The sequence below is a fragment of the Aquarana catesbeiana genome, linkage group LG08 (genome assembly GCF_042186555.1).
Source record: "Aquarana catesbeiana isolate 2022-GZ linkage group LG08, ASM4218655v1, whole genome shotgun sequence".
NCBI lineage: Eukaryota > Metazoa > Chordata > Amphibia > Anura > Ranidae > Aquarana > Aquarana catesbeiana.
Genome location: NC_133331.1, coordinates 188,029,061 through 188,053,471, shown reverse-complemented (window position 1 = coordinate 188,053,471; position 24,411 = coordinate 188,029,061). Strand labels below are relative to the sequence as shown.

The 24,411-nt window shown below is 43.3% G+C and overlaps 1 protein-coding gene and 1 pseudogene across 3 annotated transcripts in view; both read left to right on the top strand.

Moving 5' to 3' along the window:
- The window catches only part of GRID1 (glutamate ionotropic receptor delta type subunit 1), a 1,972,711-nt gene that overhangs the window by 969,092 nt on the left and 979,208 nt on the right, over positions 1–24,411 (top strand). The window lies entirely within an intron of this gene.
- LOC141106969 (U2 spliceosomal RNA) lies at positions 11,772–11,905 on the top strand (annotated as a pseudogene).

Below are 24,411 nucleotides of genomic sequence, written 5' to 3'. Positions count from 1 at the left end.
TTTGTATATTTATTACTTATCAACATTTTGTTTTGAAGCCTTATCTGTAAGTGTTCCCCTGACTTAATTTAATGCTAACACCATAGAAATTCAACCCTAATATCAACAAACACTGTAGATCTTTACTTTTAAGCTATGGTCACCTAGAGTGTCCAGTAACTGGAAATATCATGGGAATAAAGAAAACTGATGATGGGTTCATACTATGATCAAGTACCAAGTAGATGGATTTAATAAATTACTATAGATTCTTAGAGGGATATTTGTTATGTTTACAAACAAATAAAAAAATTTGACCTTAAGATTAGTTAAAACCCACAATCAGTACATATTTTCGGAAAACAGAGACACTATAGAATAAAATGGTGTAGTGCCAATATTTTCAAAATTTTCAACATTTTTTGTACATAATGCATTAGTTCCAGGTAATTTTAGAATACTCATTTATTTTGGGAAAATATAAAAGATGAGGTTATTTTTAAAGTAACAGAAACTGGAAGTGCCAAAATCCTTGTCCCCTAGGAAAGACCAGCAAACAGACAATGGCTGGTCTCCCCTCTCTGTAACTTGCGACGCAGATGGGAATATGGACCCTGGGACAGCTTCCTGATTCACCTGCACTTCCACCTGAAAGCTGACAGTTGGCATCTCCTAACTTTGCGAGATAAAGTAACTATGTTTCCATTGCATACAATGTTTCTGGAAGTGAATGACTGCCACAAATGTCAACAAAGCATGTGAGTATTAAGTTGGTTTGTATGAGTATGTTGACATTTGTGGCAATCACTACTCCATGTGAGGATTTACTCTGCTCTGCATAGTTACCCTGTTGCCCTGCCAGCCTACTGACCATCCACATATAGGGCCTCCTTCCTGCTATTTAACACCCATGTGTGATGGACTGCCTGGCACCCCACTTGGGTTCTACCGCCAAGATACAGAGCCCTCCACTCTGGAACAAGGTATTATAGTTGAGCATTGCACCCAAGAACTGAACAACACTAGCTTAGGTGCAAACTGAAACTGACTTTATTGTAAATTCACACAGAGTATATACCACACAAAATCAGATAAGAGCTTGATCACATTATCCTAAACAATGCAGACTTTAAAAAAGGAATCTAATCATCAGCCAACAGAGATCCAATCAAACAGAAATTCAATCAACATTTAACAGCTAACTAATTACACAGTAATGTCATCAGCTCATCTAACAGTACATCTAATGAACAGCAAACATAAACACATAAACATCCCACAATGGTTTGGTAACAAGGTGAAGTGGAAACTATACTAATCACATCTCCAAGAGGATTAGCAGACAGACTGAAACAACAGGTGACTCATTTAACAATGGGACCTAGGTGGCACACAATGGAGGAATTATACAGTGATAGACACCTTAATAAAAAGATTTACACAAAGCAGCAGGAGACACCAGCATCAAGTTGTTTGGAGCAGATTACAATCTTCTCCTTAGAGTCTCTGAGTCTAGGAGGGGATTGAAGCAGTCAATGCTGGTTTGGGCACAGAGACCTCAAATCTGTATCCAGGTCCTATGTTCCCAGAGTCTGTGTGCATTTTGGGGAGACATAGACTCGAATCTGAAGCAAGACTCCTCCAAAGGCCCCCCATGCACACACCTCCCAACAAATAGAGCCCCCTCAAAAGCCAGGGCCGATAGTCAGTAAGCAAGAGGCTACCCTGCAGTCCTCTCCAAAATCTCCTGTCCCCGTTGGATCTTTCACACCTTGTAAAGGGGCATTCCTTTTCATACTGGTCATACACATATGAGAGCATTATCCCTTCTACTGACCAGAAACATAAGGGAGCATTGTTTCTCCTACTGACCACTAATGTAAAATGGCCTTCATCCTCACACTAACCATCAATTCAAGGTAACCTTCTTCATCCTACTGGCTACCAGTGTAAGAGGGCATTAACAACAAAATATTATAATATATGCTGTAGCACAGGTGAGTGTTTTTTTGTTTTTGTTTTTCTGTTTAACAAACAGATCTTCTAAAAAGTTTGCTATGGGGCCCTGTGAGTTTCAGCTAAGTCAATGGTTGTAACATCATTGTTGTTTGATGTATTATAAGAAACAAAGTCAATTTATGACCAAAAGGCCGCTAATGTATATGTTATTGTAATAACACTATAAGCTTGTTTACAACATTTTGATTATATCCAGAAATGTTTCTCATGCATTATCATTTTAATATGACATTTTTAACAAATATAATCTTTCTGAAATGCTGGAAAAAAAATCTATCTTGATCTTCAGATGAAAATGTGCATGCTTACTTTATCTTATATGAGACATTTCTGGTTTATTGTATGATGCGCTGTCAAATGAGCGCAAGCCCTTTGACTTATATTCTCCTCTTCATTTCCTGTCTTTCTACAGTTGTATGCCATTTTTATTGCTGTTGTTCATATCTGGGGAAAACAGGAAGAGGTCCTATAAAAAGGAACAGCTTGTCAAATTATGGCAACACATTTTTTCCATCTTTCCAGTCCCAAAGCAGGTTCCAGGCTGCCTTTTATTCTTGACAATCTTCTCCCAGTAAAACAATAATACTGTCTGGAATGAATATTGAGGGAACATTTTGTACAGAGTACAAGAAATACGTGTGGAGAAGAAGAGTGAGGGTGGAAGTCAATGGCCATATAAAAATGAAATTCTCCTATAAGTGTACAGATTAAATGAACACGTGCCAATAGCTCATGTTCATTAGATCCTCCAAGGGTCATTAAACCTAAAAAAAAAAGGAACTTTGTTGAAGTACAACTAATAATATCCACAACCAAGTATGTTGCTGTGTTCAGAAAATATTTGATATTTATGTATCTTTTGCTGTGCAATCTATCAGTCTGTGTTGGCTGGAATTTTAGTCTAATTGGAAACTGCTAATTGACAGTTGGCAGAATTTGCCTGTGAGTTAACTGGAAAGCAAATCCAGTTTTAAACTATTGTCATCAAACAACCTTCATGTGCATTCATCTCCGTTTTCCAATCTGGATAAGCTCCTAGATGCTTACAAAATAAGCTTTTGTGTTAATTTTTATCTTTTTGGGGGGATATATCTTTTTTGTAAGTTGCAATGTTAGTATCTTTTGAAGTAGAGAGACTGCTATGCTTCGTAAAAAAGACTGACATGTAGATTTTCTACACTTCATGTCCAGAAAGATTGCTTGTAGACTTCCATTCTCTACAGTAAAGATTTATTTGAGATCTGTATTGTCCGCAGAAAGCATTGCCTTTTGAGATATCTTTCCCCTAGCTCATCAAGAAGCCTCCATCTTCACAAGTGCCCTTCATTGCCCTGATGTGAAATTCTTAGTAGTACTTGCAGACCAGGCTATAAACAGACAGAGAGTGCAAATCAGTAGGCAATTAAATTTTTTCCCTGTGTACTCTGCAATATTAGGACATTTCGGAACAAGTGACCTTTTAGCAAGCTAGGGGGAATGTGAGTACATGTCTAATTTTGGCCCACATACCCTATGTTTGATTAGGATATAAGCTGACCTAATGGTTTTAACTCCGATTTTGGTAATTCTCTGTTCCTCCAGGCTCTGATAACAGCATAGCAGTGTTCCAACGCCTGCAGTCCTAGGCTCCATCTGACTCTGGCTGTTCCCTCTTTCTTTTATCCCCCCCAGGCATAGACCCCCTGTTCCTTTTATAATACACTGAGCCAGTGGGCCAGACCCAACAAAGCCCGCCAAGAAAAAAATCTGGGAATACAATTAACTCTTAGCTTCCTGAACAGACAGACGTAACATTTACGTGCCTACAAGTAAGTTTACTACAATGCAATATTATTATTCAGGCAACATCACAGCATCAAACACTAATATGTCTGATGCTGAATAAGTGCACTGTAAAGAGTGATCATAAGGAATATTGTCCTATTTTTTTTAATTCACGTTTTATTTAAGTTTTTTTTTTTTTTGGACGCACAGATAGTACAGAGTTGTACAGTAAGGTAAAGACTTAGCGGTGACTTAACATCAAATAACAGGTAGTCACGGAGTGTATTGTAACTTAACGTTAATTAAGTAATGCAAACAATAACATAAGTCAAAGGGGGAGATAGGGTGTATGGATGAGGGGTAATTGACATTGTCAAGTAAGAGTTACTAATGCATAGTTCTGAAATGCCAAGTGAAAAGAGTGAATGGTGTGGTTGTATCAATAGTGGGGGGGGGGGGGGGGGGGGTGGTGGTATATTTTATCAATGGGGGGAGTTTAGCTTAGCATATGGGAACATAATAACAGCGAGTAGGACCAGTGATGTTGTATAGGTGGGTCAAGAATGAATGTAAGGTATTGTGTAACTGAGAATGAAACAGATCAGCTAAGTGGGGTGTATCTGGAGTCATGAAGCCAGTGGTGCCAATGATTGTAAAATTTTGGAGTAGTTAGATGGGCTTTTGCAAATAGCCCTTCCATCAGTGATCATTTAGAGTGACAATCACTTCCTGAAGAGTGGGAGTATATTTAGATTTTCATTTGCGGGCAATAGATAATTTTGCTGCAATGAGAATATGGGTGACTAAGGAATGTAGCAAGTGAGGCCACATCCCCAACCCGATACCAAAAAGAGCCATTTGTGGGGTCAGTCTAACACAATTGCCAGTTATTTCAGTAAGAAAAGCATCTACTTGAGACCAGAAAGAAGTTAGAATAGGGCATTCCCACCAAATGTGTGATGGGGTGCCATCCATGTTGCAAAGTCTCTAGCATTTGGGAGAGATTGAAGGCTGTATCCAGGCTAGTTTAGTAGGTGTATAATACCAGTTGAGATATAGCTTCATAGTTGATTCCCAGTGGGAAATGTTCTTGGAGAAGAGGCGTGGGACTTGGAGGGCAAAGTGCCATTGTTGAGTAGAAGTGGAGAATTGAAGAGTTCTTCCCCGGTATTCCATGGGTAGACTTTTCTCATCAGTGGGAGTAGCTGTGAGTAGTCTATATATTAAAGAAGTACCTTTCAGATGGGGGGATTTGGAATTGTAGAAATCGATCAACTTATAGATGAGCGATGAGGAAGACCAGGACAGGGAGGATAAGGTGTGTCGGATCTGTAGGTAGAGATAGAGGTCCCTTTTGGAGATGTGGAAGGTGTTAATCAGATGTTGGAAAGAAGTGAGTCCCTGGTGGGAGTATAGGTGTCCAATGGTAGATATCCCCTTCGAGGCTTATTGGTTGACAGGTAAATCTGGGGAAATAAGCTGTAAGGAGTGTAGAGGGAAGTGAGCTAGAGTTTGGAGAGTGAGGCCTTTTATGTAATTTGTGGAATGGAGCCCCAGACTTTCAAGGCTGCATTCACAGTGTCCAGAAAACAGTGTGTGGATTGAGGACGAAGCCATGAGGCACAGAGGAGTAGCCATAAATATTGATGTGCGGCTGTTTGTTCAATTTGTTTCCAATGTGAACCTGTCAATGCAGTCCACCATGTCTTAGCTTGGTCAAGTAAAGTAGTTTTGTAGTAGGCTTTTATCAGGCACTCCCATTGAGAGGTGGGGTTGTAGAGCAAGTTCTGCTTGAGGCGAGACTTCTTGCCTTACCATATAAAAAGGGTAAAACTGCGTTGGATTTGGGTGAAGTTACAGGGGAGGCATGGAATAGAAAGGTAGGAAAAACATTTTAGTTAGGGCAAAACGGCCAGCCCTGAATGTTTTCAAAGACTTCATTGCCATGCAGGTGTCCTGTCATTTCTTCATGAGTGTATCACTATTGATACAAAAGTAGTTGGTAGATGGAGCAACCAGTTGGATACCTAAGTAGGTAAGGGTGTCAGTCGGTGCCCAGGAGAACAGGGTTAATTGAGAGATTTGGAGTTTGATATTGGCAGTTTGGCAGACGCCCAGCATTGATGATTTGGAATGATGAATGATTTAGTTTATAAAGAAATGCTCTACCGAAGTCTTCTAGAGTGTGCAGTAGGTAGGGAAGAAAGTCAAGCGGGTTCGTTAGTGAAATTATGATGTCAACTGCATAGAGACCAATTTTATGAGTGGAGTTACCAATGGTGATTCCAGAGATTAGGGGATGGGACCTTATGGTTGTGACTAGGGTTCAATTACTATCGTAAAGATAAGCAGAGACAGGGCCGATCCTAGGGTCACAGGCGCCTGGGTGCAGAAATATTTCTGGCGCCCCCACATGGGCGTGGTCATTTTAGTAACCCCTCCCCTTTACAAATATTTCTATGGCAACGACTCAACCACAGAGATGCTCCACCACTAAGTCTTCATTACCCTGGGATCCTTACAGGTACAATAAACAAAATATAGGAAGAGAAGCAAGAGTACTTTATTGGGACCTGGAGGGGGGCCTCTCTGATGGAGACAGAGAGAGCTTTTGTTAGAGAGTCTGTTAGAAAGAGCCCCCAGAAATACTACAGACATGATACAGGAGATGATCAGAGACTGCAGACATAGTACAGGAGATGGTCAGAGACTGCAGACATACTACAGGAGATGATCAGAGACTGCAGACATAGTACAGGAGATGATCAGCGACTGCAGACATAGTACACTAGATGATCAGAGACTGCAGACATAGTATACTAGATGATCAGAGACTGCAGACATAGCACACTAGATGATCAGAGACCACATACATAGTACAGGAGATGGTCAGAGACTGCAGACATGGTACAGGAGCTGGTCAGAGACTACAGACATAGTACAGGAGATGGTCAGAGACTGCAGACACAGTACAGGAGCTGGTCAGAGACTACAGACATAGTACAGGAGATGGTCAGAGACTGCAGACATAGTACAGGAGATGATCAGAGACTGCAGACATGGTACAGGAGTTGGTCAGAGACTACAGACATAATACAGGAGATGATCAGAGACTGCAGACATAGTACAGGAGATGATCAGAGACTGCAGACATAATACAGGAGATGGTCAGAGACTGCAGACTAAGGATGAGCTCCAGCGTGTTCGCAAGCTGCTCGTGCAGAGCCCGCCAGGAAGTTGGCAATGCGCTGCGCTAATCACAAGCTGTGAGACATTTCCCAATCTCTGCAGCCACAGATCGGGAAATGTCTCACTGCTTGTGATTAGCGCTGTGCAGTGCCGAGTTCCTGGCGAGCTCTGCACGTGCAGCTTGCGAACACGCCGGAGCTCATCCTTACTGCAGACATAGTACAGGAGATGGTCCATTAGGCCCCTTTCACACTGGAGGCGTTTTTCAGGTGCTTTAGTGTTAAAAATAGCACCTGGAAAAAGCCTTATCTGCAATCCCACTGTGAGAGCCCGAATGCTTTCACACTGGAGCAGAGCACTGGCACGACGTCCAAAAAATTCCTGCAAGTAGCTTCTTTGAGGCGCCTTAGGAGCGGTGTATACACCGCTCCTAAAGCACCCTTCTCCATTGAAATCAATGGGCAGTCCCTGCAAAGCGCCTCGGCAGTTGCGCCTTTGAACCCTTTAGTGGGGGTTAAATGTACCTCTAAAGTGACGGTAAAGTGCCACTAAAAGTAGCAGTGCATTACCGCCGATGCCCCCGCACTGTCAGTGTGAAAGGGCTCTTAGTACATCTCATTAAACATCACATCTGTAAATGAACTACTGAGGTGCAGGAAGGGACAGGGCCTGTGTATCCTATTGTAATCTATCATACCATAAAACATCTCCTAGCAGGGGCAGCCCAGAGCACATCTAAAGGTGTGTAGGGGATGCCATACCTACATACAGCACACTGACTCACCTCAGTTCTCTCTCCTGCAGCCCGAGATAGAGATGGGAGGGGGAGGCATTCCAACTGGAGTTGGTAGAGACAGTGTGGAATCCCAGTGTGAGGAATTTATTCCTGCACATCAGCGGCCACTGACTAGAACCCTCGTGTCAGGAAGAGGAACGCCCCTCCCCCAAGCACTACCAGGCTGGACGGGCTGCCCTATGCTCACACTGGAGTTCTGGACAGACACTCACAAGGAGAGAAGGAGGGAAGGGGGAAGGGAGAAGTCTGGCTCTTCGGCGCCCCCACCTCTGCAGGCGCCTGGGTGCAAAGCATCCTTCGCACCCTGGGTAGGATCGGCCCTGAGCAGAGATAGGGGGCAGCCCTGACGGGCCCCGTTAGTTATTGAAATATATGGAGACAAGTAACCTGAGGTCCACGCTCTGGTGCTTGGATTAGAGTATAACCCCAGGATGGCTTGTAGGATGTTGCCAGAGAAGCCAAACTTTGTCAGGACCTCCGTGAGTTATCGCCAGTGTACTCTATCAAACGTCTTCTAAAGAGATCAACAGAGAAGGCATTTTGTGGTGTTCAGTCCATTGAATCAAACTCAAAAAGAGTATAGTGACATTAGATGTTTGTCTGTGGGGAAGAAACCCTACCTAGTCATTGTGTATTAGATTTGGTAAGTATATTGCCAGCCGGGAAGCTAGAAGTTTGGAGTAAAGTTTAATGTCTTTATTAAGGAGGGATATGGGTCGGTAGTGAGCTGGATTGTAAAAAGTTTTCTTAGGCTTGGGAATGGTTACAATTAAGGCTTCTAGGGATTCTTGGGGATTTTGCCAGTCAAGAGAAAGTGACTGAGTGTGTCGCAGAGGTAGGGGGTAATTTCATGAGGCGTGAAGGGTTGGGAAAGTGTTGCGATCTGGTCTGTAGTCAGTGTAGGCAAATTAACCTTGGAGAGAAAAGAGTGGATGGTTTGATTAGTGGGCAGATCCTCTGAACCTGCAGATCCTAGGTTGTAATGTAAAGGTTAGCATAAAATTTGCGGAAGCAGTTAGCAATGTTGAGTGGGTTTGGGAGTCTGGTTCCTTTGGAATCAGTCATATAAGGGATTTTTGTCTGGGACTGTTTGCGTTTATATTGGCTTGCAAGTAATTTGCTAGATTTGTTTCCTTGTGAGTACCAGTTGAGTTTGAGGCGGGAGACATAAAAATCTAAATTTTTGCGAAAGTGGGAGCTGAGTTCTTAGCGTAGTTGTCGAAGTTCAGTAGTGACCTGTGGTGAGGGTGAGGATTTGTTGCCTTGCTCAAGGATGCAGTTTAGCAAGTGAGTAATTTCTGCTGAGTGTCTTTTTTTTCTCCTGGGCACCAAATTTTAGGAAGAGACCATGAATAGCAGGTTTGTGGGTGTTCCAGAGTGTAGCTGGATTAGAGACGGAACCTGCATTGGCAAGGAAGTAATGTTTAATTCCAGACTTGATCTGAGGACCATAATTTGGGTTATTAAGGAGAGAGGTATTCATCTTCCACCTAGTGTGAGACTTAGGGGAGGAGGACAGAGACAAGGTAATGTTTATGGGTGCATGGTCAGACCACGTAATCAGCCCAATGTTAGACGAGGATATTTTCTGTAATGGTAAAGAATTTGTCAAGAACAGATCAATTCTGAAATAAGAAGAATGGCAGTGTGAAAAATAAGTAAAGTCTTTCTCCGTTCCATGCATGCATTTCCAAATGTCGTAAATGTTTTCCCAAAGGAATAAGGAGAACAGCGCAGAGGAGCGTTTCCTGGTGATATTAGAGGAGTCTAGGGAGGAATCTACAACTTCACTGAAGTCTCCACAAATAAGAAGTTGATCCTTGGGATAGACTTGTAGTTTCCGCAAAATAGATTTGTAAAAGGATGATTGGTGGCTATTGGGTTATATAGATTCACTATTGTTAGGGGATGGTTGTTAAATGAAGCAGAAAGAATTATAAATGGTCCGGAGTGGTCTTGTATTATATGGTCTAATTGAAATGCGACAGAGGCATGGACAGGAATCATGACTCCTTCGCTTTGCGCCATCTTGAGAGCGCTGCTGTGGCGGTTTCATGAAGTAGTCCTGGAGCTGTCTGGACGTTTGCAGCTGAGGGACATAGCCTGCAGGTCTCTGACAGTCAGATCCTCCGCAATGGAGGTAATGTGAGTGGGTTAGGGCTGAAACAACTAATCAATTAATCGACAACTAATCGATTATGAAATGAACCGATTACTATTCATAATCAATTAATCGGCCAGCCGATTAGTTAGCTTGCATACAGAATGCATTATTTGTTTACATATCAGGAAATACAGTGCATCACACATACAGCTCACTACACCATCTATACATGTCAGTAAGTGCCTGAGAACTTGTGAATGTGTGAGAAGCAATGGCTCATGGGACATGTAGTCCTGGGCAGGAAGTGAGTGATTCTAAAGGCAGAAGTTTTCCTTACCTTGCTATTGTAGCGCTCTATACTGTACTTAACGCACAGCAAAAAGCAGTGTAGAAACAGATCAAAAGCAAACTGCATAGGTGTGCACCGAGCCTTATGCTGGCCACATGGATCAATTTTCAGATGAAAATATTCATATGTAAAATCTTTGTTCATTTGCTGATTGAAAGAATGTTGTTTGAAATTTTCACTTGCTTTTAACATTCTGTTTTAAAATGAATGTAATTTCTGAACGAAAACCACATACACTGTCTGAAAATTCCTGTGACTGTGGTTGAAAACTAACGTCGAGTTCACCCCACCAATGATTCAAAAATCGAACAAACATTTTTAAAATGACATTTTATTTTAAAGTAAGACATTGTTTTTGTATGGCCAGCATATAATATATTACAGTTCTGTTTGAAAATCTGCAGAACAGTCTAACATTTTTTTTTCTTTAAAGAGTGATATTTACCAGATTCAACCTCTAATAGTATATACAGTATATCTCTTCTGTCTATTATTCTCAGAGTGGATTAGAGATTTTGCTCTCTAACCATATAGTTGGTTATTTATATATACAACTGCATATAGATATTTAAGAATAAATTGCCTTTTTTTTAACTAAATTATACACCACACTTTTTTTTGGGATATTAACTGATTAACCGAAACAATAATCGGCCAACTAACTGATTATGAAAATAATCATTAGTTGCAGCCCTAGAGCGGGTCCCGCTGCTTATATTTGCTGTGAGGCCCTGGGTGAGAGCAGAGCTGTACAGCTAGTTGGCCATCTCTCACAGCAGCCAGACCACGCCCCCCCCCCCATAGTCCTATTTTAAAATACAAAAGTAGCCAATTGATGTCCTCACTAGGCTGGCAGCAAGTAGGGATCTTTTTAATTTAAAGTCTGATAATTGTTTATAGTGGATTTAAAAAATAAAAATGCAGGGTAGAATTAAGGAAGACCATTATTATATGACGGGTGAAGCATTGTGAATCATTGTGCAATACAAGCCACAATGCAGAAATAATAACCCTTAGATTGCAAGCTTTGATGAGCTATTTCATCTTCTGGACTTGTTTCTATTATTTTTGTTTGTATGCCCCATGGAAATGTACTGCCCATTCTTTTTAATGTTAACAATAACAGGTGTCTTCACTTTACTGGTTGAAAAAATGGTAGAGAGGATCCTGCTCATACAGCATATGTGCACATTGTAAAAATTCAAAAGCAATGCAAGTTGCATCACAGCATTTCCTCAGGTTTATTTTCCAGCTGTTTAGTTGTATATGTGTTATATATAGGTTAATTGTTTGTCCCTGTTCTCGTGTTCTGCTTACTTTAATAGCAATAGTTACTATTTAATAGTTAAGTTAATAGGATTCTGTGGGCTTCATTTTTTAGGAAGTTAATTATATTACTTATAATTTGTGCAAAAAATGTCCCTTAACATTACACACACATGTTATTAGCAGTAATTGCATGTTTTACAAAGCACAAATGAAGGGTCTATTTAAAGACCACCCAACAATCACCTATTAGGCTACAGTCACGCTAGCCTATACAGTAAAACACAGCAGTTTTCAGCACGTGTCTCGCTTCTTGGCCTTTTGGCTAAGATCAAGTGCAGTAGCTGTTCTTATCGGTTGCCAGGAGGTGGTGCTTGCTTCTGTCCCTGATCTACGGCGAAGTGGTATCAGGGATGGGGGAGGCTATGTAAAACCTGCTGGTGTAAAGGCAACCTGGAGCGGTTCGTAGCTGAAAGGGAAGCCTTCTGATGGGGATGGAGAACCACTGGGTCCGGCTGAAGGGTCAGGTCCCTGGCCTTCTGGCCTAGATTGGGGTAGCTGTAGCTTCAGTCAGTTTTTCGGTAGAGAACACTTACTCCTCCTTTGGGGGGGGGGGTGGTTAGTATTTCTCGAATGTAATTAGGTAGGAGGGATGGGAGTGACTGTGGGGCCTGATGGTAAAGGGCTCTCACCAAGCTTCCAGAACTTCAGGCCTTCCTGGCTGGGGTGGGGGCTGCTGTGGTCTGGGCTGGTGGTCAGGGTTGCATTAAAAGCCAGTGGTGAATGTGCCCCTGAAGCCGCAGTTCAGGGGTGTTGTACAGTCACAGTATTTTGGCATTTGATTTATGGCACCATGGTCACTTCACCACAACACACATTTTTCGCACCTGCCTCAAGGGCCGAGCCTTTTGGCTAGGACCAGGGGAAATTTTTATTCTTGGCCAGAGGGCCGGCCATTGTCTTACACAGTGGTCACTTTTCACTCTCCCACTTCCTTCTCCCCACTTTCTTTTTATTTATCACCGTGTTTGTCACTTTTTTTGTACTTTTTTGTTTGATGTGTATACACGTTTGTCACTATGTGATAAGTAGGGGGTGGGTCCTCCGGCCTACTCTGAAAGTCTTGGGAGGGGGTGGACATAGGCCTTCTGGCTTGGTTCATCCCCTCTCATGGGGTCTCCCTTTGGGGGAGTCCCACCTAGTACTTGGGTGGGTCTGTTTCGGCAGATGGACCAAGAAAGTGGGGAGAAGGAAGTGGGAGAGTGAAAAGTGACCATTGTGTAACACAATGGCCGGCTCAGAGAACGGGGGTCCTTCCAGAGAACGGGGGTCCATCTGGTTTCGGCCAGATGGACCCAAGAGAAGTACCTCAGTCCCTGTCTGGAGCCTAACACCCCGGGGGATCAGGGTAAGGTCCTTCCCTAGTGGGGGATCAGGGTAAGGTCCTTCCCTAGTGGAGGATCAATGTAACACCCGTTGCACATTTTTGTGTTTCACTCTTTATGTGTGTGAAGTTTTTGGGTGTGTTTTCACTCCACTGGCTTTTAAAAAAAAATATTTCAGCACATGTAGTGACAATGACAGCTTCGGCAGGGAGCAGCGTGATGTGTGTTCAGGAGATTGCGATGCTTACTCTTTTTTCCTACAACAGTATTTGAAATGTGTTGCTGCTGTGACATGTGTGTCATCCAGTGCACTGAAGAAAAATGCAGATATCATGCATTTTTCTGCAGCTCACCTCACCATGTATTACACCAACATTGCGGCATCAAAAGAGCACTTAGAACACATTTGTTTTCTGTGGTATGTGCTGCAGTGGGGACTGTGTTTATCCAATGTTTAAAAACATGAGTTACCGCTGGTAGTGTAAATGAGCCCTTAAGGCTAAGCTCCATATGTGCCTCTTGATTTAACCACTTTCTGACAGTCACATGATTAAGTTGCTCAGGAGAATTTATTATCTCAGTCCTGCTACCAAAATCACTAGTGATTGTTCACAAGGTGTAAAATAGGATCTATATATAAATGGAACAAAGGGCCTCATATGGAGTACGCTATATATGTAGTTATGATTTATCTTACAATTTCTGTACACTTTATTTTTACAACATGCTAAAAGAAAAACTGCACAGCTCCAAGCTCCTAAAAGAGCCTTTAAGCAAGTTCACTGCTCAGGGTGCAGGTCACAATAGTTCATCTAGCTCAATACATATAACAAAATTGAAAAACGACCTCTATAGTTAAGCCCTAGAATTTTTAGGTAAAAATAACAAACATGTTATGCTTACCTGCACTGTACAGTTGATTTGCACAGAGCAGCCCAGATCCTCCTCTTCTCGGGTCCCTCTTCGGCGCACCTGGCCCCTTCCTCCTGTTCAGTGCCCCCACAGCAAGCAGCTTGCTGTGGGGGAACCCAAGTCGAGTCACAGCTCCCTGGATGAAGATTTTGGCACATAGCACTATTTTCAGTTTTGGAAAACACTTTTTAATCTTTAGTTTTATTGATAAAGTTTTTGGCACAATAGGCTCTTTTGGAGCCTTGGTAATAATTTGCACATGCACTTTAGCACTTTTACAAGGTTGCTTTGGTCAATATATTACGAAGTCTCTTGGCATCTCCACCTACCTCTTTATATTTATAATGCTCTGCAGGCTCCTTAGAAAAAAAAATTATAAATGCACATTTTTTTTTGCATTTATTTTTTTCAATAGGTGAACTTTGCCTGATCTCTGAATGGCCAAAGGTGGCAGTGTCTTTTTATTATGTCTTAAAGAAAACCTATCATGGCTGCCATGTACAATCTTTCGTCTTGAGGCTTGTTGCCTAGCTATTTCCTAAAAACTTTCAGTCACTGACCCAGAACAATAAAAGGGCTTTTACCTGCATCTAAATTTGATTGAAAAAAGTAACAGGCAGCTAGCATCTCCAGAAGGACATCAGAATTGTCAGCCCTTATACTACTACTATTATGGCAGGATTTAAGGATGGCAGTATTGTAATAAATAGAAAGCATTACTGTATTCATTGCAGCCAAGTACAGCTCTACTGAAACCATACTGCTGCATCCATGTATATAAACCCTCCAGATTCAAAACCACTATTGTAAAGCTGGAAGAATTTTTGGCTTTGAAAAGGAGATTAACACTTGCTTCTGTTGTTAACGATAGTTTTACTTCAGTGCACATAAGTAAATCCATCATATTTGCCACCCCTTTTTCTCATCGGCGGAACAAGGACAAAGGATACTGGCGGATTAAAGTTGATGAGCAGGAAATGTTTCCCTTTTAATTCTACAAGTATGCTAATTTTGATTTGATGATTTGATAAAAATATTCTATATTGTTTCAAAGTAATGAAACCACTTCTGCTTCCTTATATAATTAAAACATACTTTTCATTTTCATTATGTGATTTTATTCTTTTGTGTCCCATGCTGTGCAAAGGAAATTGCACAATTTATGTCAGCTTTATTTGTCTGCTTAGATTGTGGAATTAGGAATTACTTGACAACCAAATAAAGCTATGTGCAAAATTTGAACACACCAAAAATACTTGGCTAATTTTAGAAGATGTTGTAGTTTACTTTGAAAAGTTTCCCGACTATAAAACATATCTGCCATTTACTTTCTATCAAAAAAACCTACCACAGCATATATACACTGGGGATGCCATTGCTTCCTTCTTAAAGTCTATTAAAGGTTATATGTTTATCACAAAGTTTGTCAACCAGTGGATGTTAAAATATGTTTCATTTTCAGATTCCAGTTACTAAGGTATTCACATAATCCAAGAGGTTTTAGTGAGGACCTGATATGTGCTACAGAAAATAATAAGTCAGCATAGTTCTCTTGCTCAACCATAGGTATGCACAGATGAACCAACATCTAAAGTGCAACCTTGATGCATTTTACACAAAGTGCCTATTCAGTTTTCTTGTGGCAACAAAGATTTAGCTGTTTGAATGTGCTACAAGCCACTTGGCAAACATTGGCTGCCATACAGAGGCTACACCTTAACTAAAGGTAAAAACTACTGGTGAGGCCTCATTCACACAGGCATACTCAAGCATGTACTCATGCAGGGGCCATGTTTGGTCACAAGGGAATGCAGACATGTTCCATACATCCCAATGCAGGCAGTCCCATTTATGTAAAAAGGATGCAGAGGCTGAATGGACACAGTTGATATGGGTGTGAGTCCCCGAATGCAGACAGTGTGCGTTCAGGGACCACTATCCTCATGCACCTACACTGGCATCCGCACCCACACAAATGTCAAATTGGGAACAGCTGTGCATTCCTGTGCAGGCAAACACAGCCCTCACACAGGCATACTCAAAAGTGATTATTTACGTTATAGGCAGTGACCAGTGGGCTGAGTGAACCCCTTCTTTTATAGGAATTGAAAACCTAGCAACAAGATCTTCTTGTCGTATTTCATGATTTTTTTTCCTTTCCACCAGGAATTTTTTTCCTTTCCACCAGGGAATTTTGCATGCTCACTTTCTTCCTTTGCATTCTTAATTATTGAAAATAATAAAAACAATCCAGCGGAGAGTGTGAGATGCCTTTTAATCACTTTAGCAAGTCTGCAGACTCAGGACTTTGAGTGCACATATCTTACCAATAGAATTCCCTGGAAATAAACAATTCTGTCAATTAGTTTAACTCTCTAGATGATGAATAAATATAAATAAATATAACCAACCAATCTCTTTGTAAAATGAAATGGCATCTTTTGCTGCAATACCCTTTTTCTGACATTGTCCTCCACAAGCTTGAGGCTCCTGAATCCAGTTCTGGTCCTCTTCCCAGGTGGATTGAGGCACAGGGTCATTGAATCCACTTCCTATCAGTCCTGGCCTTTAAGAACTCACCACCTGGGGTTATGTCTTCAAGCCGGCCTTGGCTCACAAGAAAATGTTGCAGAAAGTGCAGCTAGTAATGTTCTCTGCAGCAATTAGGACCTATCATGTTATGTGGCCAAATCAAAGACAGCTAGATAAAAAAGTATAAGTAAAGGTTAAAAAACAGGTGGTGGTGGGCCCTTCCGGGGTGAGGGGGTGTAGGTAAAGGCTTAAGACAAGTTTTGAATGGGGGGTAGAGTGTACCCATCCTAGGGGTTTGGCTTTAAAGAGTATTCTTTTTATAGTTAATTTAAATTTATTTAAATGTACCGTAATTAGTTTATTGTAAAAACAATCTTACCAATGAGTGTTAAGGTTTTCTGTATCAACATTCTTTCTTTCGCTAGTTTCTAATTATATGTGCACATAGGGTGCGCATGTTTGTTGAGTACATTGGCAGGTGGGATACAGTAGTACTAAAATAGACTAAATAGTAACAGTTGCACCAGAACTTAGTTGGTTTCAGTGGCGGAACAACCAGGGTCACAGCAGTCGCACATGCGACTGGGCCCTGGCATTCCACCACTGTCGGGGGGTCCCAGAGGGGTTCCTAGTCCCACGGCACTAAGAGGAGAGTGTATCTCTCATACAGCCAGCCGATAGTTCTCCCTGCTCCCCCCTCCATCCTCCCTCCCTCCTTCCTCTCTCGCACAGGATGAGACAGGACACAGCCAATTTGCTCCTTCACCCCCCTCTCCTCTCCTGTGTGTGCTCTGCGGGAAGTCAAGTGTGAATCTAACGAGCTCACACCTCCCATGGTACACATACAGGAGAGCAGTGAGGGGAGAAGGAGCAGATCGGCTGTGTCTCCCCGTGCAAGAGAGGAAGGAGGGAGGGAGGATGGAGGGGGAAGAAGGGAGAACTATCGGCTGGCTGTATGAGAGATACGCTCTCCTCTCAGAGTCGCGTTGAGGAGGCATCCAGCATTTATGAGCACTGATAAGCAGTGCTGATAGGAGGAATTAATGGGCACTGATAGGTGGCACAAATAGGCATTGCTGATAGGCGGCATTTATGAGCACTGATAGGTGGCAATGATGGGCACTGATAGGCTGCATTGATGGGCACTGGTAGGTGGCACTGATGGGAACTAATAGGTGGCACTGGTAGGTGGCACTGATAGGCAGCACTGATAGGTGGCATTGATGAGCAATGGTCTGTGGCACAGATAGGTGGCGCAGCACTTATAGGTATTAATGAGCAATGATGGGTGGGATTTATGAGCACTGATAGGCAGCAATGATGGACACTGATAGGTGGCATTGATGGGTACTGATAGGGGCACTGATAGCTGTGATAGGTGGCACTGGTAGGCATCCTTGATGAGCACAAATAGGCGGCACTGATAGGTGACACTGATGGACATTGCGCACTGATAAGCAGCACTGATAGGCGGCATTGATAGGCACTGATAGGCAGCACTGGGCACTGGTAGGCAGCGTTGATGGGCACTGATAGGTGGCACTGAAATGCAGCACTGATAGGCGCTAATGTTGAGCACGTATAGGCGGCACTGATGGAAACTGATAACCAGCATTGATGGGCACTCATAGGTGGTACTGATAGGTAGCATTGATGAGCAATGATAGGTGACACTGAAATGCAGCACTGATCTGCAGCATTGATGGACACTAATAGGTGGCATTGATGAGCACTGATAGGCAGTACTGATTATCAGAGTAAACAATTTACTGACATTCTTGGCAGTTCATGTCTGTCCTTTTCTTACACAGGCGCATTGTGGGAGGTAAGGACTGCTGATACCCAGCAAGTCTGTTTACATATGATCAGCTAATCACATGGTAAAGTGCCGTCGTGATTGCGCTGGATGCATATCCCAGGGGGCATACTGGAGGCAGAGTTCTGGGAGGATATCCATGGACACTCTCCCAAAATTGAAAACCCGGGGGTCAAATGGAATGTGGGGGCGGGGGGGGGGGCATCATGGTTTCTTGCAGTGGGGCCCTGAAGGTTCTATTTATGCCTCTGGTTTACTTCCATCATCCAATGATTGGATCATGTACAAGCAAAAATTCTGTTTTTTTTATTTCCCTTGCATATGATTCGGTATTCTTTGCAAAATGAAGCTTTACCCCATTTACTAAGCTCTAGAGCAACTGCACTTGCAAAGTGCACAATCTATTTGCCTTTAGTAAATTAACCCCAGTGGCTTAGCGATTAGCACTTCTTCCTTGCAGCACTGAGATCATTGGTTCAAGTCCCGTTCAGACATTATCTACTTAGGGGTTGCATGCTCCCTTTGCTTGCAAGGATTTTTTTCTGGTTTCTTCCCACACTCCAAAGCCTGTCTAGTATATTTTACAGAGAGTGCCCAAGATGGCACCATTTGCCCCAACAGCTGATAAAAAAGTGCTTTGAGTATCCAGGGAGAAAAGTGATATAGAAAAGTAAATGACTAATGATGACGATGTTAATAGTAATACTGACTTGACAGACATCATAACCTGCAAAAACTAATTTCAGGGAGGTTTCAAACTCATTTCAGGGAGGTGACGCTTTGCGCTGCCCCTCCCCCCCAATAAAATGCAGCCTTTCAGAGGGGCGTGGCTTAGCGCATGGAGGAGTAGGACGCTCGTTCCTGGAGCTCCCGCACACGCCGCACACACTGAGGCTCTCAGCGCTTCCCAGCACATCCATCCAAGCCTGATATGGGGAGGAGAGGTGGGGGAGACAATCAACGTTCCTCCGATCCACATCTTTCAGGTGACATTGACCGTTTTTTCACCCATTTGGGCCATAATCGCTCTGACCCCCCCCGTCCAAGATGGCGCCGGCCCGGACCCCAGGCACACATGCGGCCTCACAGGGAGCAGGATCACAGCGCTCCTCACCCCATATGAAGACCAGGCAACGTGCCAGATCCCCCCCTGCATCAGAGACAGGCTCGGTCCGCTCTGCAGGGCATTCCCCTGAATCCCACAGATCCTATGGTTGGGACATGGAGGCATACATTAAAGCACTCCCCACCAGACATGATTTTGAGGCCTGTGTGCAAAGACTGGAACGTTCATACAAACAAGAAATGACTGAACTGCGCAGAGATTTCACCAATAGAATTGAGGAAGCGGAACACAATATAGAAGAAAATACATCCACCCTGCATGCGCATGACACCATCCTACATGAACATACCCTCCAGATCCAACAGCTGATGTACCATCGAGACGACCAGGAAAATAGGGCCAGACGTAACAACATACGCATACGCGGCCTACCCGAATCGGTTGATACTAAGGACTTAGCCCCTGCAGTAACTGCCTTGTTCAATGAGCTACTCCAGAAAGACAAAGACGCCCCTCTGGAACTTGACCGAATCCACAGAGCTCTAGGCCCCAAGAATCCAAATTTAGAGCACCCCAGAGATGTGATCTGCAGAGTTCACTTTTATGCAGTTAAAGACGCCATCATGCAAGCCGCACGCTCTCAAGCCGCAATACACTTCAATGGCACCGCTTTGTCCCTGCTTCCTGATATATCCAAGCTGACTCTGGACATGCGACGTGCCTTAAAACCCCTTACCGGAGCCCTACAAGCAAAACAAATCAAGTACCTTTGGGGTTTCCCCTTTAATCTGTTTGCATCTCATGAAGGGAAATCGGCGACTTTCTGCACGCTGGGGGATCTCCCCCGGTTCCTCGTAACTTTTGAATTACCACAGATCTCCATCCCAGATTGGCCACTTCACACAGCCACCCCTGGCTTCAAACCTGCAGCAGGATGGCAGAAACGCACGAAGACGAACAAGAGATCCAGATCAGATTTCCCTACTGCAACAGATGGATGAAATCAGTTTAAGGATGTCTGACTTATTTCCATAGTCTTCTCACAGGTCCCAGACCAGTGCAGATGTACCTGATTGCAGCTACTGTTGGAACATTTTATTATTAACCTATTTTCTTCTTCCCTACACACAGGTTTTGTGTCAATGGTCCATTCCTTTTGCCCCCTGAGAGGGGGGATTGCATGTGATACAAGCCACATGCCCCTCCAGCCTTTAATCACCCTCAACCTTACCTCCCCCCCCCATCCCCACCACCCTTCCCCTCTCCCCCCTCCCCTCAAATATCCCTTGTTGAATCTGTTCATACTTTATAGCTGGATATGAAAGCCCTCTGGGTTGCTTACAAGCTGAGTTGTTATAGGAGATAGGTCCTCCTTAACTGAAATGTGTACCTATTCAATATTTACATAGCAGCACAGAGTTCTGAGAAGTTATGATTATAGTTTTTATTTTCTGCATTTTTGATAAACGTGGCCCGGCGTGTGCGGACTCCTCTGTGCGTGAGCCACTGTACCCCCCAATTAGGCCCTTCAGCGCCCACAGCGGTTTTGGCTGAAATGTTGTTAACAACACTACTAGTGAGGCTTTTTCGGCCTCGTTTTTCTCTTTTTTCCTCTACATATCTTTTCTTATTACTCCACTTAATTTCCTTCTCTGGTTTCGCCACTAGAGGTCTCCCCTTTCCCCCTTTCTCTCTCACCTCCCTTCCTTTCGAGACAGCGAGCTTCTATGGTCCCCATTATTATACACATAGTAAACTTACTCCTACATGGCAATACAACCCTCCCTAAAGATATCCTCGCTGAACTGCAGGGGGCTTAACATCCCAGAGAAGAGACGACAAATATTATATCATTTTCATAAAATAAAAACCCAAATCCTCCTCCTGCAGGAAACTCACTTTAGAACAGGCAAATGCCCACAAATTTTCCATAAACAATTTCCTGTTTGGTTTCATAGTACCAATCCCGCCGCAAAATCTAAAGGTGTCTCTATAGCATTTCACGCCTCCTTCGCTCCAGATGTCCTTGATACTTATATTGGCCCCTTGGGAAGATATATCTTTCTTAAATTGTCCTATCTGAATACCATTTATACTGTCATTAACATATACTCTCCTAACCAGAATCAACAACAATTCCTTTCTTCGGTGATCTCCCGTCTGAAAAGATTCTGCACGGTCAACATGATCCTGGGAGGGGACCTCAATGCTGCCCTCATACCTCGTCTTGATTCATCCACTGGTAAGTCCTCGATCTCCCCGACCTCCCTGACCAACATCAGAACACTACTATCTGATTTATCCTTAGTAGACACCTGGAGGACGCTACATCCCAACACTAAAGACTACACATTTTTCTCTCCCGCACATAATTCTTACAGTAGACTGGACTACCGCTTCGTATCCCAATCACTGTTAGACTACTCACCTTCAGCCTCTATTGGTCTCATCCTTTGGTCAGACCATGCCCCCATACACTTGAGTTTAGGACATATTCCAACACGCAAACAGAACTTCTCCTGGAGACTCAACGATAATTTATTATTTGATCCCGTATGCTCGCAGGACATTATACAGACCATTAGACACTTTATCGTAGACCATGCCAATGACACCACTAACTCGCTCACCAAATGGGAGGCACTCAAATGCGTACTCAGGGGCAAACTAATCCAACATGGAGCTCGACTGAAACATGCCCGCACTGCGGATATAACGCGACTTCTCTCCACTATCGCCAAACTAGAAGAATCGCACAAAACAGACCCAACTAACTCATCCCTCCTAGAACTCTCCAATGCGAGAAGAGACCTCCTGCTTATTTTCGCAGGAAAAGTCCCTAATCGCCCGAGACAAAGGACGGTTCAACCACTACTCACAAGCCAATAAATGTGGTAGACACCTAGCGAACACCCTCCAACCCCGCCAAACCAGACGAACTATACCATTAATAAACTCTTCTGTTAAAGGTAAACTCATGCAGAACTCAGCAATAGCCGAGGAATTCCGTAGATACTATTCCACTCTTTACAATCTCACCCCACAGAACCCACGTACTATACCCACCCCACAGGACCTGTCCTCATATATTCAAGAGACAGCACTACCATCTCTCCCACCCTCAGATACGGAGGACTTGGAGGCCTCTCTCTCCGAGGAGGAATTTCTAACCGCTATTAAAAATCTCAAAAATGGCAAAAGTCCGGGTCCAGACGGATTCTCTCCCCGCTTCTATAAAACGTTTGCGCCACAACTATCCCCACTATTAGCAAAAGCATTTAATGCCATTGATCAAAACGTTGTCCTTTCCCCATCCATACTCCAAGCCCAGATTGTTGTTATCCACAAACCCGGAAAAGACCCCTCCATTTGCCCTAATTATAGACCGATATCCCTTCTAAATATTGATCTAAAACTATATGCTAAGATCTTGGCAAACCGCCTCTCCCCTCTGTTACCACAAACTATACATAGAGACCAAGTAGGCTTCATTCCTGGCCGTGAAGCCAGGGACAATACCACCAAGACCATACATCTAATCACATATGCTCACCGCCATCACATACCTGCTTGCCTTCTCTCCTGTGATGCAGAGAAGGCCTTTGATAGGGTCAGCTGGCCTTTCCTTTACGCTACCCTTTCCCAACTAGGTCTTGGCCCGAAAATGCTGACACGTATCATGTCCCTTTATTCGACACCCTCCGCCACAGTACTAGTAAATGGAATCCAATCAGAAAAATTTATGATATCTAACGGTACCAGACAGGGCTGCCCCCTTTCCCCCCTCCTATTCGCCCTAGTAATAGAGCACCTAGCACAAGCCATAAGATCTAACCCCAATATACAGGTGATACAAACCCCCTCGTCCCACTGTAAGCTCTCCTTATATGCCGACGATCTCCTTCTCTACGTCACACAACCCCATATCAGCATACCCTCCATATTGGCTGAGATAGACAGATTTGGTAGTCTTAGTAATTATAAGCTAAACATCTCTAAAACAGAAGCCCTAAACCTTTCATTATCACACGCTACCCTCACCTCCCTCAAATCAAACTTTTCATTTCAATGGCGACCTACCTCCATCTCATATTTAGGCACAGCTATACCCAAACAAACCTCTGACATATACGCCCTGAACTTCAGCCCCTTAATACAAAAACTTAGGAAGTTGACCGAAGAACGGACAGACCTGCCTATATCCTGGATGGGACGTATCAACACATTAAAAATGGATATACTCCCCAAATTATTATACCTATTCCAAGCCCTACCCATAGCACTCCCCTCTACGTATTTCCGTGCCCTCCGCTCTATGGCTATCAAATTCATCTGGAAGGGCAATCACCCAAGATTGAAACACAAACTCTTATGCTCTCCTATCACAAAGGGAGGTTTGGGCCTACCTGACTTTGAAACATATCATACGTCAGCAGTCCTATCCCGTATCCTAGAGTGGTTCCCTCGCCCTATAACCAAAGCCGCCACGACAGTCGAACAGGATTTATCCACATACGACCTACGAGCGCTTCTCTGGGGATATGACAGGACATACAAATCCCTATCGACGTTATCCCCCCTTACTAGGGATGCACTGACAATTTGGTACCGCAAAAGGGACACATACTCACTATCCTCAGAACCTAGTCCCCTTACTTCCTTGTTTGACAACCCAAACCTTCCTGAAGGACACTCAACCCACTCTTTAGACATATACAATAGGGACTTATGGCCCACTGCACGCCAATTTGTCGACCACACCCTAGGCACTTTTATTTCCACCCCAACAGTCGTCAATCCCAAGATAACATGGCTCACTCGAAGTCACCTAAACTCCTATTGCAAAACCCTACACGATTCCAGACAAACTCATAGACCCCTGACCGGGTTCGAACAACTGTGTACCCTCTCCGAGACTCCACGTCATACCTTATCACTGATATATAAATCAATTATAGACCATACCCACGAAGCGTTACCTAACTACACTACTAAATGGTCAGTGGAGGTCGGGAAAGACATAACTGAGGCAGAATGGGGAAAAGCCTTCCTTTTCACGAACAAAACCTCCGTATCAAGCTATACACAAGAGAAAAGCTACAAATTGTTGTCGAGGTGGTATCGAGTCCCATCCACTCTCAGGATCATGTTCCCATCGAATTCAGACAGATGCTGGAGATGCAACACAATGGAAGGTACTTATATACACATCTGGTGGGAATGTGATGTTCTTC